This window comes from Theropithecus gelada, chromosome X, assembly GCF_003255815.1.
Source record: "Theropithecus gelada isolate Dixy chromosome X, Tgel_1.0, whole genome shotgun sequence".
Lineage (NCBI taxonomy): Eukaryota > Metazoa > Chordata > Mammalia > Primates > Cercopithecidae > Theropithecus > Theropithecus gelada.
The window spans coordinates 121,124,409-121,138,686 of record NC_037689.1 but is presented as its reverse complement, the minus strand read 5'-3'; the positions used below and the strand labels follow the sequence as shown (position 1 = coordinate 121,138,686).

The following is a 14,278-nucleotide window of genomic DNA, read 5'->3' as shown; positions in this document are numbered from 1 at the left end:
CAGACTCTGAGAGGTTAAGTTGAAGAGGGTTATAAAGATATTAGTCAACAGAGCCAACACTCAAACCTCGGTCTTTCTATCCTTTAGTGTTTTCTGTTCCTTTTGCTTTCTCATGCTGATGTGTTATCCAAAGATTTTTAAGTTTTTGTGCCTTGTTTTTTTTTTTTTAACCACTGCCCATGTTTTGCAACAGAAAATATGGTCTGTGTTTTTAGTTCTGGAATCTACGATGTGTAACTTTTTTTTTTTAGGTAATGCACTTATGATTTATGTGAGATTTAAAAAGTATTTTACCCATCTTAAATAAATTGTATTTCCATCACAGTGGATACAGTGTTCAGACCCTAATATTGCCTTTTTTGAGCACTTAAGATAATCTGAATAGTTACTGTTTGGTGATACCTTGGTATTATTGAAGTACGTAGGACAATTTGCCCCCTAAATGTAATGGTTCCAGACAGCTGTATTTTGAGGCTGTTGATTCTGCCTTTATTTATTTATTTATATGATTGATTGATTGATTGATTGAGACGGAGTCTCACTCTGTCTCCCAGGCTGGAGTGCAGTGGTGCGATCTCAGCTCACTGAAACCTCTGCCACCCAGGTTCAAGCGATTCTCCTGCCTCAGCCTCCTGAGTAGCCGGGATTAGAGGTGCCTGCCACCGCGCCCGGCTAATTTTTGTATTTTTAGTAGAGATGGGGTTTAACCATGTTGGCCAGGCTGGTCTTGAACTCTTGACCTCGTGATCCACCTGCCTCAGCCTTCCAAAGTGCTGGGATTACAGGTGTGAGCTACCGTGCCCGGCCGACTCTTGTTTCCATGTTAGCTATCATTTCTTAATATATTAAGTATACTTGCTTGTCTATACCTCCTTAATATATTAAGTATACTTGCTTGTCTATACCTCCCCCCTAATATTATTGGATGCTTCTAATCTTTTATGAGACCAGATAGATAAGCAAGGCTATTTACCAGTGTTTAAATTATAAGTGAGAAATGTCTGAGAGCCAGTTCTGTATAAGGGTATGGGCTTAAAGGTATGGATTTTGTCATCTTTATTTTGGCTGCAAAGCAGGGATTTGAGAGGTTGCCATATAGTCAACACATGATGAATGGTGTGCTTTTCCTGCTTTTTTGGTGCTTGTTATGTAAGTAGAGTAGGGTCAAGTAGGGTAAATGAGAGTTAAAAAAGAACATTTAGAATTTAATAGATTTAAAAGGAAATATTACTGCTAATTCTTGAATTCTAGCTGCTCCTACCCCCATTCCAACCTTGACAACTATCTTCTCTGGTGAGCCATAAACTCTTAATCCTCATTTTAACCTTTCTTTTAATCTGGCATTTTGCTGTCACATGTGGTCTCCCTATTAAAAGAAAAACAAAAAGCCCACCTTTCATATCTTCATGAGGAGTGAGCCAGCCATTGTCACTGACAACTTTCACAGTCATTTTATATATCTCTCTTTACTCAGTACCTAAATATTATTTTTTTGTATGTGAAGGTTATGCTACAGATTTGAGTTTTTCTTACACTGACCATGAATTTGTATTTTACTCCTCTGTATAATCTCTTAGGAACAAAGGGATAACAAAACTGGTCAGGGTTAGATATTTGGCTTGTGGTCTTATAGCAAAGCTTCTAGATTCAGATGTTCTTTTAAAAGTACATCTAGCTGGATGTCCATCCTGTTGAATTCCTCATTGACAACTTTGTATGATACTTTCTTCTTGGGTAGACTCTTAATTCTGTGAGACTCTGGTTGATAGTTTCTTTTTTTTTTTTTTGAGACAAAGAAGTCGTGCTGTTTTGACCAGGCTGGAGTGTAATGGTGCGATCTTGGCTCACTGCAACTTCCGCCTTCCGGGTTCAAGAGATTCTCCTGCCTCATCCTCCTGAGTAGCTGGGATTACAGGCATGCACCACCATGCCTGTCTAATTTTTGTGTTTTTAGTAGAGACAGGGTTTTACCATGTTGGGCAGGCTGGTCTTGAACTCCTGACCTCAGGTGATCCACCTGCCTTGGCCTCCCAAAGTGCTGGGATTACAGGTGTGAGCCACTGTGCTGGGCCATCTGGCTGATAGTTTCTTTTTCTTTTTCTTTTTTTTTTGAGATGGAGTCTCGGTCTGTCACCCAGGCTGGAGTGCAGTGGTGCATGCAGTCTTGGCTCACTACAATCTCTCCCTCTTGGGTTCAAACAATTCTCCTGCCTCAGCCTCCCTGGTAGCTGGGACTATAGGCACACGCCACCATGCCTGACTAATTTTTGTATTTTTAGTAGAGACAGGGTTTAGCCAGGTTGGCCAGGCCGGTCTCGAACTCCTGACCTCAGGTGATCCACCTGCCTCAGCCTCCCAAAGTGCTGGCATTACAAACGTGACCCACTGTACCCGGCCGATAGTTTATTTAAAAAAAAAAAAAAAATTATAAGTATAGATGGGGTTTCGCCATGTTGCCCAGGCTGGTCTGAAACTCCTGGACTCAAGCCATCTGTGTGACTTGGTCTCCCAACATGCTGGGATTATAGGCATGAGCCGCCGTGCCTGGCCGATAGTTTCTTTTTCTGGTTGTTGACTGCTGCCTTCTATTTGGATACATTCCAGGGTTGGTCAGGTCTGTTTTTCTTCCTTTTCTTTTAGAATGTTATCATTTCTGATTGGAACCATCTCTTTACAGGCTACTTTGAAATCTGCTGCCCTCCCCCACTCCCCTTTTATTTTCTATTCTTTAGAAAGGATAGCTCTTACATATGTCATATTTCCATGATTGAAAGATGTCATTACTTGTAAGATTTCATTATTGTTTTTAGAACAGTTTTCTTGAGGAGGGTTGGTAGAGAAATAACACACTGATTTGTAAGTATCATCCTGATTTTCACAAACGTTAAAACAATCACATTAGAATTAAGATACAAGGCCAGGCATGGTGGCTCATGCCTGTAATCCCACTGTAGGAGGCTAAGGCAAGAGGATTGCTTGAGGCCAGGAGTTTGAGATCAGCCTGGGCAACATAGCGAGACCCCATTTCTAATAAATAAATAAATAAATAAATAAATAAATAAATAAATAAATAAAACAAACTCAGCTAAGCATGGTAGTATGCACCTGGAGTTTGAGACCAGCCTGGGCAACACAGCGAGACCCCATTTCTAATAAATAAATAAATAAATAAATAAATAAATAAATAAAACTTAGCTAGGCATGGTAGTATGCACCTGTAGTACCAGCTCCTTGGGAGTCTGAGGCTGGAGGATTTCCTGAGCATAGGAGTTCAAGGCTGCAGTAAGCCATGATTATGCCACTGCACTCCAGCGTGGGTGACAGAGCAAGACTCTGTCTCTTAAGAATTAATAAGATACAGTATATAAATATGACCATAATTAAATTCCTTCCAGTCTTCTGTCGTCTTCTCTTGTCTTCTATATTTGGTTGCAAAACTCTGTTCCTTCTCTGCATTGTCTATTTCCCTTAAAGTCTTTGTCCAAATTCATCTTGCCTCTCCTTGATTTAGTCTCTTGAAGATTACTAGTTCCTTTGCCTTTAACCTTTCTTCCTACTGTAACTTTTTTTTTTTTTTAATTCCTGCTTGTAAAATTATCCTCTGAGAACCACCACCCTTTGGCTTCTCAATTTTAATTTGATATATGTGATCCTCAACTCAGGGATGTTGAGTTCAGCAAACTTTTGAAAGTCCTTTTGTGAACCAGATGCTATGCTAAGCTGACATTTGCTCCCAGGCCTTGAGATGCTCAGTCTCCTTGCTTTTTATTATTTTGGACGTAGGACTTTGATTTTAAAGAACATAGCAGTTAGCACTACTTATTCATAATCTGTATTTTTAATCTACTACATTCCTATTCTCATCTTCCATTCCAAGAAGGCCAAATATATTTTGCAGGTCCATTCCTTCTAGTCTCACATGTGTAACCTAATTTTTATCCTCTAAATCCTAGGTTGCAAATTATCAGCCCTTGGGCAGAATGTGGCTTGTTAAATGTACTTTCTTATTTTATTTTATTTTTCATTTCATTTCATTGCATTTCATTATTTCATTTCATTTCATTTCATTTCATTTCATTTCATTTTTGAGACAGAGTCTCTCTCTGTCGCCCATGCTGGAGTGCAGTGGTGCGATCTTGGCTCACTGCAACCTCTACACCCCGGTTTCAAGCGATTCTCATGCCTTAGTCTCCCAAGTAGCTGGGATTACTGGCATGTGCCGCTGTGCCTGGCTAATTTTTTTGTATTTTCAGCATAGGCGGGGTTTCATCACGTTGGCCAGGCTGGTCTCAAACTCCTGACCTCAAGTGAACCGCTCTCCTTGGCCTCCCAAAATGCTGGGATAACAGGTGTGAGCCACTGCGCCAGGCCTCTTTTTTTTTAAATTTTTTTGTAGAGATGAGGTCTCACTATATTGCCCAGGCTGGTATTGAACTCATGGGCTCAAGTAATCCTGCCCTCTGCCTCTCAAAGTGGTGGGATTACAGATGTGAGCCACCACCACCAGCCAAATGCACCTTCTTAACCTCACACGATATTTCAAAATTTTAAAAATCTGTTTGTTTTTATTTTATTTTATTTTTATTTTTATTTTTTTATTTTTTTTTGAGGCGGAGTCTTCACTCTGTCGCCCAGGCTGGAGTGCAGTGGCACCATCTTGGCTCACTGCAAGCTCCGCCTCTCGGGTTCGTGCCATTCTCCTGCCTCAGCCTCCCGAGTAGCTGGGACTACAGGCGCCCGCCACCGCGCCCGGCTAATTTTTTGTATTTTAGTAGAGACGGGGTTTCACCGTGTTAGCCAGGATGGTCTCGATCTCCTGACCTCGTGATCCGCCCGCCTCGGCCTCCCAAAGTGCAGGGATTACAGGCGTGAGCCACCGCGCCCGGCAATCTGTTTGTTTTTAAAAATCAGAATTGACAAAATCCAAATTTCAGTTTTTCTTGAAGGATTGGAACATCTGGTAACATTGTGTTCTGATTTCTGCATAGCAACATTGTATCCTGGTTTCAGCTACACTTGTCTAGGTGCTGCCCCCCCATTTAGAATAGAGCAAGGGCCTTTTTAAAAAGAGTTCGCCTCAGTCAGTCCCCACTCAGCTCGTTTCTTTTGTTTTCATTATGTTCTTGGCCTCTGTAGACAATTGATTTTGTAATTCCAGCTCTAAGCCTTTTTTTTTGTATTGTTGTTTTCCCTTCAGCTCATACTTTGAAACTGACCTCCTAAGCTCCCAAAGATTTCTTGTTAAAATAAGCATTGCCATTTTGAGGCTTATTCCTAGATGTTGACGGTAGGTATTGGGATAGGGTATGGGATAGGGAACTCATCAATGTTCACATCGATGCCAGAGAAACATTTAATATCTCTGTGTAAGTGCAACATTGACTTTTTTGCCACCAAACACACCATTTTATAGGAGAGAAACCGAGAAACCTATACTGATTAAAAGAGCGTGCTTATTTGCTGCAGCACATTTTTTGAGGGCAGATTTAGTATGCTCTCATTTTGGTCTGTATGTAGTAACCATTACATGTATACTAGACTCTTGTTAGGAGTTTGAAAATGACAAACACAAATCATTTTTCTCTTCATTATCATCTTTTATACTTAAAAATACTGAGTATAGGTTTTGTGCACTGATATTCATAGGCACCAAACAGTTGAAGAGGGCAGGAGAAATTTTCTGTTTCCTTACTGTTCCACTTACAGTAGAGCAAATACTCATTTATATGCTGTTTTTAAAAATCTTGACATAGGCATGAGCACTTATAAAAGGCTTCCATGCAACATTTGCCCTAAGTGTGTCTTTCCCCTAGGCACATAATTATCCTGAGAAGCATCCCTGGGTGCAGTTAAGATGCAGCTCAACAGAATCCACATCTTAACTCTGTTACATTTTATCCACATGGAACATCTCAGGAACTCTGTTTGCTATAAGAATTCCTAGGTTGCACTATAAGGGTAAATGAAGGAGTAAAGTGGATTTAGGATAGCTGTCCCCATGTCTTTCTCCTCATAACTTTTTTCTTCCTTATCAATATTTGTTTGACTTTTTAAATGTCAAGTGCATCCGTATATGCCTTTCTACCTGGGGTTTATGTGCAAAGAGTGAGAGAATGAGAATGAAATTCTGACAGTTTCAGACACTAGTAAAAATGCATGGAATGCAGTTCTGGGATGCTTCCTTTGAAGTGAAGACACTTAACCAAAAATAATATATTATTTTGGTGGGCTTGTATTTTATAGTTTCTCTTAAAAATTGTTTGGTTGCCATCCAGAGGGCTCTTTTATGAAGAATCTATATAAACTACTAAAATATTTCTTAGGACCTTTTTGGTGAATTTGATCATAAAATTAAAAAGCGTGTATGTGTTTTATAAAGGCATACCTCTGTTAAGAAGGCTGGTTTTATGTTTGCCTTTTCTTCTCTACTTTGATGACCACCCTAGCTGTTCCTTTCTCCAGACCACCGTACTTTTCAAACTTGATTCTTCTTGTCACAGCTCTCTATAACATCAGTTACAATCAGCTGCCTCAACTCTTTGAGGATTTTTGTGCATAGGATGGCATTGTGAAACATAGGGAAATGGCAGTCTTACTAACAAAACAGGGCCTATCTCTGGCCAAAAAGAAAAAGAAAAAGAAAAAAAAAAACTAACAACTTAGGAGGTCCAGATAATTACCAATATAAAATGGTGTTCACAGATAAAATCTTGTCTCAGCAGAGTAGGAAGGCCATCTTCTGTTGGCGATGTTCCCTACAAATATTACCAATACAGCTTATAGCACCAATAGGTGTCTGTGATGGAGAAGAGCAGACTATGAACTGAGCCTGGAGTAGAAAACTTTTGAGAAACAGCAACAGTCCTAGATGTGAAAAAGATAGATCTGTGTGATCCCTTACATTTAGAACTTATACTTTCTTATTTACAATGGTTAAAGCAGCACATATTTTTCAAAAATAGTTAATGGGAGAATGTTGCAGGTAATGTGGTATAAATGTTAATGAGAAGAGAAATACTGCTTTGCTGAAAATAGAGTCCTGAAGGCTGAGTTTGGCACTGTTTCATCACTGTGCAACTTTCTTCTTGATGGCAGCTAGCTCTTTCTGAAGTTCAGTAAAGTTGGGGGCGGTTTTCAAGTTTGTAATCCTAACACCTCAGCATTATTTTGTTAAAATATTCTCTGGACACTGCCAAGAGACTGACATCCAGTATCTTCTTTCCACTTGCTCTTGTGCTTGCTGATTTGTCATTCCAGGCTATGGACAGACCCCCTAAGCTGAAAGTCTCCCAGAGGAGGATGCCAAAGCTCCGTGCGTCACTCTCAGAACGATATATCCCATAATTAAGAGCTTCTGGTGCTGTCCATTTAATGGGAATCTGCTTTAAGTCAGAAGATGAATACACACCACCATCCTCTTGACGAGACATTCCAAAGTCACTGATTTTCAGAACATTATTTTCACCTCCAGGCAGTTTCTTGCAGCAAGGTCCCTGTGTATACATTTTTTACTCGAGATACGCCATCCAGAATCAGCATCTAATGAAAATTTCACTAACTGAGTTTTAGTTCATTCTTCTTTCTCAGAAAGGAGAGGAAATCGCCTCCTGGAACCAGTTCCTTAATGATGTAGATAGGCCGTCTTTGTGTGCGAACTCCTATACGTTTGACAGTACTGGGATGATTATATTGCTTGAGGATTTTGGCTTCTAGTAAAACTTTTAATTTCAGTTCCTGGGGAAGATGTTCTTGACATATTTTAACAGCAACAGCAATTTTATCCTTTAATGTGCCCTTAAATGTGTCACCAAAATGTCCCTTGCCAAGTAATTCTTGTAATGTGACACCTTTATGATTGAGAGCCCATTTCTTATTCTCCTAGTTATGACCACACTGTGATACCATGATGCTCTTAATTGGAACATTGACTTTTTTTGCAATTTAAACAATTGGGATAAAATTCATATAACTTCAAATTTGCCTTTTACTTTTATTTTATTTTATTTTATTTTTTTTTGAGACCAAGTCTCGCTCTTGTCTCCCAGGCTGGGGTGCAGTGGCGCGATCTCGGCTCACTGCAACCTCTGCCTCCTTCCTGGGTTGAAGCAATTCTCCTTCCTCAGCCTCCTGAGTAGCTGGGACTACAGGCGTGCACCGCCACGCCTGGCTAATTTTTGTATTTTTAGTAGAGATAGGGGTTTCACCATGTTAGCCAGGATGGTCTTGATCTCCTGACCTGGTGATCTACCCACCTTGGCCTCCCAAAGTGTTGGGATTACAGGCGTGAGCCACCACGCCCGGCCTCAGATTTGCCATTTTAAAGTGTACAATTCAGTGGTTTTTAGTATATCCGCTGTGTTGTGCAAGCATCACTGCTGTCTAATTCCGGAACATTTCTATCACCCCAAAAAGAAACTCCATGCCTATTAGCAGTCACTCCCAATTCTTCCCTTCCTCAGCCCCTGGAAATTAGTAATGTACTTTCTGTTTCTATGATTTTGCCTGTTTTGGACATTTCATTTAAATGGAATTATGCAATAATTTGTGGCCTTTTGTGTTTGGCTTTCACTTAGCATCACGTTCTCAAGGCTCATCCATGTTGTGGCATGTATCAACTCCATTCCTTTTTATGGCTAAATGATGTTTCATTGTATGAGTGTGTACCACATTTTATTTATCCATTCAGCAATTAATGGACAGGAACAATGGCTTTTAAGTATTAAATTGTAAGTTAAACATTAAATGTATCCACAGTTATTGATAATGTCAAGATTATACATGGTGTGAACAGAATGCTGTGTAGAAATGATATGTAAATTATTTGTCAGCATTTCATGTAAGTGTGATTATTTTCTAAGGACCCTTCTAGCCCTGGTTTTAAGAAATATGTGAATGTAGTATTTTCATCAATAAAGTTTAATGCATTAAGCATTAGCTTAAAATTTGAATGAAGGCAGATGTGAAGATATTTGCCACATGTTGTAATAATCATGTTTTGAAATTATTTCAATATGAAATATTTGAAAAATGTCAATACATAAAGGAAAGGAAATGAGTATAATTAAGTCAATATATTTTTAAAGCAATTTTTATAATTTAGCAGACACTGCATCTTAATATAAGTTACTATTAAAATTGTGTCCTTGTGAAAAATGTGATGTCATTTTTCTTTTTTTGTTGACCATGTAAAATAGGTTACTTTTCTTTGCTACATTTTCTATTTACTTTTGATAAGCTATTGCTTGCCCCTGTGGAAAGTTTTACTTGTTGCTCCATTTTTTTCTCCCTACCCCCACCCGTCTCTCCCACATGCACACAATGTTCAGTTTTTTTTTTAAGTCATCATTAGTGTGTTTATCTTTAATGGTTTCTAAGAATGGACAAAAAGAAACACACAAATATTTCATCCTTTTCTGGGGATTCAAGTCTTTGTTACTGATGGAACTCATTAACTTTTCTTTCTTTCTTAAACCTTCCTCCCTCCTTACCTTTTCCTCTTCCTTCCTTCTTCTCTTCTTCCTTTCTTCTCCCCTCCCTCCTTTCATTCTCCTTCTCTCCTTCTCTCTTCCTTTTCTCCTACCTCCTTTGACTAACTGTCCCTCCCCTACTCCCTCCTTTCCTTCCTTCCTTCTTCTCTATCAATATAATCACTTTGTTTCTTTCAGGTGAGATTGGAGTGGAACTGTTCAGCTGCGACCAGAAATTTATTTTCCTGAGTAAATTGCCAAGAATTAAGAATGAAGAGGGCCATTTGCATCTCCTTAAATTATTCAGTTATCTGCTTTATTGCTCCATGTGGAAAACTTAAAATTGTTAAGTTGTGCATTACTGTATTTTAACTTGTTGCTTAGTTTCTACATGTTTATTTTCAGTAATGGCTGAAAGTGTTAACTGTTCCATACTTATAGCACAATGTGCTGCATAAGGTTACCTGTGTACAGAGTTTTACTTTAGTTTAACTAAATATTGCCTGGGTTCAGTTTTTATTTCCATTCTGAAATGCTTCCTTTTTATTGTTTGAAACTGAAAATAAACAATTGTTGAACCATTTTGATTTTACCTCATTTTAAAACTCAGTTTTAATTTATTATTTGGCTTGTTCTTAATATTAGTCACTAAAAGCAATGGGAGCATTGTCTTATGAAATGCTTAGGAATCATTTTATATAGTACATGTACAACATTAAACGTGTTTAAAAAAGAAAAAGGTACCAGCGCTCACTTGTCCCTTGCCATTTTTTCTTGTAATTATATTAGACAAATCTTGGCGGCGGGGGGATCAAAACATAATTGTTTTAATTCTACAGCTATAGGAGCTTTGTATTGCTAAACTTTCGTCTGGAAAAGTTTCACAGTGACATTTTTAAAAGAGAATTTTTTTATCTACCGAATTCTACCAGTGTAACCTTTTTTCTAAATAAACAATAGTTTTCTCAAATGGTTGTATATTATTGTGTATATTGTTGCTTATTCAAAATGACATAGCAAAGATAATTCATTAAGGTTCCTAGCCCTTCTCAGTTCTTATTCCGTGGGCTACATTATTTTCAAATGACATATCATCCGATAATAGGAAAATATCCTCTTTGATTACCTCTATAGTTGGAGTAAACAGTGGACTGATATCATGCCTGGATTTGTCCATTTAGTCTTCAGTTCCTTGGAAACAATACCTATGCAAATTAAAATTTTCAGAGAATGACAAAAAGGATATACTTTTTTAAAGAACTGAGAAATGCTGAGCATATTTTAAATGAATTGGCAAAAGGGTATAAATCTTGATACCCTTTTCAGGTAATTGTAATTTGCAAAAATCGATGAGCAGAATATTTATGGGAGGGTGATGTATTCAGTGACTGTTGAGTGCTTATAATGTGCCTGACATAAAAATAGATGTTTTGTTAGAGTGACTTCCGACTTTGAGAAAATAACTATGGCTTATGTCAAAATTATTTGTCTGAAAGATATCAGGAAGACCTTTCCAGTTGTTAAATATGCATTCATATTTTAAAGGTTTCATGATTGTGATTTTGAACTAGAAAGTTTACTACTAATTAGATAGCATCAGTATGCCTTCTTCCTGTTGCCCCAAATCATCAAACACAGGTAATCAGTTCTGGCCTTGCTAGAAATGCATTGATGATGGAAAATACTATCTTTGGATTAACTATGTAAAAATAATATATATTGGAAGTAGGAAATCTGTTTGTATAGTGCTAGCTATTTTAGGGCATCTACTCTGTTCTAGGTCCAAAGAAGTATAAGACCGGTCTCGAGAGTGCTTCCAATCTAGTTTGGAAAACAAGAACCAAATGAATACTATAGGGGGCCAGCAAACTTTTTTTGTAAAGGGCCAGATAGTAAATATTTGTGGCCTTGCAGGCCATGTGGTTCCCATTGCAACTACTAAGCTCTGCCACTGTAGTGTTGATGCAGTTATAAATAATATGTAAGTGAATAAGCATGGCTGAGTTAAGTAAAAGTTTATTTACAAAACAGGTGGAAGCCTACATTTGGCCTGCAGGCCATAGTTTGCCAACCCCTTCTATAAAGAGTAGAGAGTCCTATAGGGTATTCATTAAAAAATATTTGAGGGTAGGAGACGGGTGAGGGATAAAAGACTACATACTGGGTACAGTGCACACTGCTTGGGTGATGGGTGCAGCAAAATCTCAGAAATCACCACTAAATAACTTATTCATGTAACCAAACACCACCTGTTCCCCAAAAACCTATTGAAATATATGAGTGCCTCTTATGTATCAGAGGTGCAGCCATGAGCAAAACAAACCCCTGTCCTCATGGAACTTCCATTCTAGTCAGTGGAGGCAGACAACAAATCATGTTACTTGGAGGGAGGTCCTCTGAGGAAGAATAAGCCTGGATAAGGAGACTGGGGTGAGGCCGAATTTACTACTGATTACACAGTGACTATGGAGTGAAGATGAACGAAGCAGAACATTTTGAGGCAGTTATCACAGTATGAATATTTTATTATCGAGTAATGTGTCTGTGATTCCCAACCCATCTTTGAACCTTTTACATGAAAGTAATATGCAGGATCTCTCTCTCTCTCTCTCTCTCGTTCTAGTGGGTGGCATCTAGCTTGCCATTTTTCTAGAAAGGAGTTCTTGACTAAAGGCTCATGAATGAGCTTGGGGGATATTTACGGGCCTTCCAGAATCCCAGAAATTGGGTACAAGTTTGTGTTATGTACACTTTTCTGAGTCTATAGCTTTTGCCAGATTCTCAAGAAAATAGGCCTAAGGTGGTAAGTTTGTTTTTCTGGGTCTTGTTCCAAAGGTGTCTGAGACCTTTATAACTAACGCTGAATTTTTGGGGGGATGGTGAGAAGGTGGAAGACAGTTGTCTGTATATCTACCTTGGATTAAATGGTAGGGGCTAAAGTTAGAGCAGCAGCCTTCCTTGCCTTGGCAAATAATCTAGAAGTGATTTGCAATTTGTTGGAAAGTAACTGGTCCATGGTATAGGACCATTTCCTCTTTTAAGGAGGCACTTTAGCCAAATATGGGCAGACATCCTAGTAGCCTTTTTTTTTTTTTTGACAATTATGTGATTGATTTATTTCTACTGTACTATGATCCAAAAATGATTTATGAAAAAAACAGTGCAGTTTTTTTCTCATCTTTAAATGAGAAAATTTGTTTCTGGGTGAAATTAATAACCTAACTGAAGCTATTACCCCAAAATGTCGTGTATAAGTGGGCCATGGAGAAACTGGCAGGCCACAAAGAGAAGGTAATGTGATTAGTTATAGGAACTAGTGTCCATCAAATATAAAGTTAGTTGCAGCGGAGAAGAATGTTTCCTGGCTCCGAGGCCTGAAAGAAACTTCTTTGCATTCACAAAGCAGTCATGTCTTTTCAGTGGATAAAACAAAGGAATGTGCCTTGTAAATGATCTTGAGTATTACCCGATGGCCAACACCTTAGTTCATTCTAGTAAGGTTATTCTACAATGACACTGGAACATGCGGTCCAGGCATGCGGGTCTCTGATGATTTGTTTCAGTCCAGGAAAACATTTTTAAATATTTGGGACAGGGTTTGTACACTGGGATTTATTATAGCCTTGTTTTTTATGTTTGTAAAGATTAGGAAACTCATGCAACTGTTGTTTGGTTCCCATGATGCAAGTAATATGAACAAGACCTGTTTAGTGTAAAAGCTTTGCCTGCCCTTTGTTTCATTTTTATGGATGGTTATCTCTAAGGCTGCCTCTTAGATAGAATGAAGCTTGTAATACTGTAACTGCTTAATGTTCTATCTCACTACTTATCAGAAATGTGGTTTAAATGCTTAAGTTGTTTGTTTTCATTTTTTTTGAGACAGGGTCTCACTGTTGCCCATGCTGGAGTGCAGTGGTGCGATCTTGGCTCATGGCAGCCTCCACCTCCTGTGCTCAAGTGATTCTCTTGCCTCAGCCTCCCGAATAGCTGGAATTATAGGCACGTGCCACCATGCATGGCTAATTTTTGTATTTTCAGTAGAGATGGGGTTTCACCATGTTGGCCAGGCTGGTCTCGAAATCCTGACCTCAAGTGATCCGCCCACCTCGTAAATGTTTAAGTTTTAAAAATTGAAGTAACATTTCTAGAGACACTATCTTTCAGGGCCAAGGAGATTTTATTGGGTCCAGAGCTGAGAATAAAAAAAGGAGCTGCTTAAAAGATGGTAATTCATGCTAATCGAACACAGATTTTCTTCTATTTATAGACACGAGTAGACATAAGAACAAGAGGAGGGATGTTGGAAGTAGTGATTAAAGGAAGTGTGGCAACCTGAGAAAATAAACCTTAATGTAAAAAATTCTGGTTTTGTTCCTGATTCTTAGGTACTGTTTTAAGCTGTAATGAATGGCCATTTCTAAGTGGATCAGGCTTAAAAAGCTTAATTCCTTTGATGTGTTGCTAAATGGATGTGGTTAACAGAGGAAGGAGAGGGAACAGAGATGATTCTGATTGGGCACAGGGCACATAAGCTTGAGAAATACATAATTGCAGATGAGAAACAGCCTTCATTTCATGGTTAGGAGCTAGAAAATGACCTGGCACTTAACCTCTAGCTTAGTCTGACCTCTGATTTTTGTTAGATGACAGCTAGATGTCCTTGGGCTCGAGTATCAGACCAACGGACAGCTATTATTACCTCTATCCTCACAAAATTTTCTTATATTTTAACCAGAATGATACTGTACTTTGTTCAAGGCTTTCTTGATCCTAATTTCATGTGGTATGTAATAGTACTTATCTCCTATTGC

At 38.6% G+C, this 14,278-nt stretch overlaps 1 protein-coding gene and 1 pseudogene across 2 annotated transcripts in view; one reads left to right on the top strand and one right to left on the bottom strand.

The window, feature by feature from the left end:
- THOC2 (THO complex 2) overlaps positions 1-10,445 on the top strand; it is a 132,201-nt gene extending 121,756 nt beyond the window's left edge. The window contains exon 39 of one of the 2 annotated variants that reach the window (XM_025372584.1): positions 9,666-10,445. The gene's annotated coding sequence lies outside the window, so the exon portion shown is untranslated. Of the gene's footprint in view, positions 1-7,257; positions 9,154-9,665 lie in introns of those variants that run through there. The other variant, XM_025372581.1, reaches the window with a different exon arrangement.
- LOC112615259 lies at positions 7,067-10,644 on the bottom strand (annotated as a pseudogene).
- Positions 10,645-14,278: the final 3,634 nt, after the last annotated feature.